We start from the raw sequence: 4,279 nt of genomic DNA on the forward strand, positions 1-4,279 counted from the left end.
TAACCTGAGAACGGTTAGGTACCCAGGAGCCCATGGCTTTGCATCTCCTTTGATACACCTGTTCACGTGTCCCAAAATTATACCGTCTGATATTTGGGACCAGGAAGGGAAGATTCTCCATTGTGATGATACTGTTACAGTGGTCCCCCCTTTCCCAGGTTTTCAATTTCGGTATTACAGTTACCCCCATCATCCTCGGTCCAAAAATGTTAAGTAAACAATTCCAGAAAGAAACAATTCGCTGATTTTAAATTGTGCACAGTTCTGAATAGTGTGATAAAATCTTGCATCATCCACTCCCCCCTGCCCAGAACATGAATTAATCCTCTGTCCAGCACATCCATGCCAGTCATGTGGTTGTCTCTGTTATCAGAGCCACGGTATCACAGGGCTTGCATTCAAGTAATCCTTGTTTTACTTAACAGTGGCTCCAAAGTGAGAGAGTAGTGATGCTGGCAAATCAGACACTCTTTTTTTTATCTTTTGTCTTTTTAGAGCAGCATCCGTGGCACATGGAGGTTCCCAGGCTAGGGGTCTAATTGGAGCTATAGCTGCTGGCCTACGCCAGAGCGCCACAGCAATGCTAGATCTGAGCTGTTTCTGTGATCTACACCACAGCTCACGGCAACACCGGATCCTTAACCCATTGAGCAAGGCCAGGGATTGAATCCGCAACCTCATGGTTTCTAGTCTGATTCGTTTCTGCTGCGCCACAATGGGAACTCCAAATCACTCTTATTGTGTCTAATTTTTATATTATGGCCACATCCACAGTATACGGAGGTGCCTGGGCCAGGGATTGAATCTGAACTGCACCTGCAATGTGGGATCCTTTATCCTACTATGCCCTGTTGGGGATCATGCTGGTGCCTCTATAGCAACCCAAGCCACTGCAATTGGATTCTTAACCTGCTGAGCCACAGCAGAATTCCAGTGCCTAATTTATAAATCAGACTTTATTATAAGTATGTATGTATAGGATCAAACATAGTGTATGGAGGGTTCAAGACATCCACAGTTTAGGCATCCACTGGGAGTTGGGACGTATCTCCCCCTACCCTGATAAGAGAGGGGCTACCAAATCATTTTCTTCTCCTTCAAAATCACTTAATGGACAATGGACAATGTACTTAATTTACCTTATTTATATACCTCAACTTTGAAATGTGTGATAATTTGATGACTAGATTAAAATTCTACTTGGCAAATATTTTGGGAAGAAAGTTCTCAATGAGAATATCATCATTTGAAATTTGGGAGGAAGGAGCAGTCAAAAGTCCTTTAGGAGATAAAAAGATAAGGTAAAATATGCTTCTCTAAATTATTATGAACTTCTCTTATTTATTACATAAAATTCAGCGACACTACAACAAGTACAACAAGGCAATTTCTCACCTTCCTTCTAGAGCCTTTAATAAATTTAATGTAACATAATTTTTTTTTGTCTTTTTGTTGTTGTTGTTGTTGTTGTTGTTGCTATTTCTTGGGCCGCTCCCCCGGCATATGGAGGTTCCCAGGCTAGGGGTTGAATTGGAGCTGTAGCCACCGGCCTACACCAGAGCCACAGCAACGCGGGATCCGAGCTGCGTCTGCGACCTACACCACAGCTCACGGCAACGCCGGATCGTTAACCCACTGAGCAAGGGCAGGGACCAAACCCGCAACCTCATGGTTCCTAGTCGGGTTCGTTAACCACTGCGCCACGATGGGAACTCCTAATGTAACATAATATTTTAAAATAATATCTGGAATGAAATTCTATATCCTCCCCTCAATGATTATGAGTTAGTGAAGAATAACTCCAAGAAAATGCTGTTTCCAGATATAGGTCAGATATCAGGGAAAAAATTCTCCAGTGTAAGGAGATAAACTATAGTCAGATAAATGGGCCCCTGTGATTATATGTAATAATATTCCTATGCTGAGCCATGACAAATACTACGTTTTATTTTATCACAAATTTAAATTTATTCTACTGTGTTAGTGTCTCCTTACAGCCTAGAATTTTTTTTTAGAAGGGTGAAATGTGCCTAAGTTTAAAAGAATAGCTATGTAGTAGGGAGAAGGAAGACGTGGTCATGCCAACAGAGAGTAGCCAAGAGCATTTTATAGAATTCAGGGTCAGTTTCATGTAGATACACCTTACACATTTTACTTGAAAAACTAAAAATCAGAGTCTATTAATGGTATTTTTAGTATTTCAGGTATATCGTTTAGCTTGAGAATCACTAAAACAGGAAATGAAGAGTTTTAAGTCACAGAAATGAATATAAGCCTGGGATTTGCTGGCTTTTTGAAACAGTTTTCCTTACAGCAGTCTTTATTCAAGAACCACTCATCAGAGAACAAAACTCACAACCAGGTTTTGATTTCTAAATTCCTTGATTCTGAGCAGAAACTAAGCAGAATGCATTGGGACATTGTGTGATAAAAACAGAGAAAGCATTCAAAGACTAATGGGATTGTCTCAAATGGACATGAAGATAGATTAAAGGGGCTCTCAAAGGCCAAATCTGGAGAAATTTGAATATTCTAAGGAAAATGAATCAACATTATATACATATTTTCTGAAGTCCATATTGATTTCCATAAAACACAATATTATACATCAACCATACATCAATAAAAATTTTCATAAAAGACATGAAAGGAAATTAATTGACCATAATTACTTGTGACTATTACACCAATTTTTTTTTTTGTCTTTTTAGGGCCACACCTGCAGCATATGGAAGTTCCCAAGCTAGGGGTTGAATTGGAGCTGTAGCTGCCAGCCTACACCACAGCCAGGATATGAGCTGCATCTTGACCTACATCTGGCAATGCCAGATCTTTAACCCACTGAGCAAGGCCAGGGGTTGAACCTGCATCCTCATGGATACTACTCAGGTTTGTTATTGCTGAGCCACGATGGGAACTCCCTATACCAACTTTTTATATTTAAAATAATAATTAAAGGAAAGTATTAGGTACTTAGCTTTTCAGAGTGAAATGTACTTCAGGTTAACCAAATAGTCATTGCTATCAAGGGAAAGTTCTTAAAAATCAGTGCCATCTATAATCACTTGGCAGTCCCCTAATGAAATCATTACTTCAGTTTAGGGACTAAAATGGAGCCCAAACCACCAGCTGAAATGTGGATGGGAAACTAGAGAAAAATGGCCCTTGGGCATCAAAAGGCACAGGACTAGCTGGCTGCAAAGGGCATGGGTGGCTCTGGCTGCTACCACCCATCAGACCAATCCTAGCAACAGAGTGCAAGGCAGCCAAACACTCTGTGGATTCCTCCTGTGATGTGTAGACAGCCCCCATGAAGTATTCTTGCTAAAGGGTTTAACCTCATCCAATTAAGGCTTTAGAGGAGTTCCCTTGTGGGGCAGTGGGTTAAGGATCTGGCAGGTTGAGGATTCAGCATTATCACTGTAGTGGCCGCTGGTACAGCCAAAGAAAGAAACAGAATGAACACCCATTAAGGCTTTAGATAAGTTTTAATTATTTTATCTTCTTCCAAAAGATAGAGATTGATTATAGTAATTAGCTGATATATTTTCATTATTAAAGAGAAAAACTATTATTTCTGATTTGCATGATAACCCTGAAAATAGCTGTTGTCCAGTTTTACAATTTAGAAAAATGAGTTAAGTCAATAGTTCAAGGCCATAAGGCCAATAGGAACCAGAACTAAAATTTGAACTTGTATCTGTTTCCAAGGCATATGTACTCTCTTCTCCATGCCATATTATACCCTTGTAAGTCTAGTAACACCCTTACTTTCTAATCTATGGGTTTATTATACAGATGAAAATGAAATATTCACATTATTTTAAATTATTAAAATGAAACATTTATGTAATTGAAGAAAAAGAGAGGTAAAATAAATGGAAAAATAAAAGGTGCAATCACTACGATTAGAAAAGCTCCTAGATTTAAGATCAAGGGAATCTTATTCCCATGATCTATCTTTGTTGATTTGATGAAAGAAATAAGTTATAGCAGTAATTATACTAGGGATATTAATAGAATCAATTATACTTATGCAGATTTTTATCTCTGATTAAACAAAATAATTCTTCCAAGATGCACTGAGTTTGGTGTCCTTTTTCCTGCCAAGATTAAGTGTACTTTAGGTACTAGTAGAGATGAAAGTATAACTACTTTTGAGATGTACAGTAACAAAATCATAAATTTCCAACTTAGCATCTTTACAAGGAGCAAATGTAAAAGTTCTAGCTCATTCCCATAATTGCTTTTTTCCACAAGAAAAAAAATTTTTTTTTTT

The sequence above is a fragment of the Phacochoerus africanus genome, chromosome 1 (genome assembly GCF_016906955.1).
Source record: "Phacochoerus africanus isolate WHEZ1 chromosome 1, ROS_Pafr_v1, whole genome shotgun sequence".
Taxonomy (NCBI): Eukaryota; Metazoa; Chordata; class Mammalia; order Artiodactyla; family Suidae; genus Phacochoerus; species Phacochoerus africanus.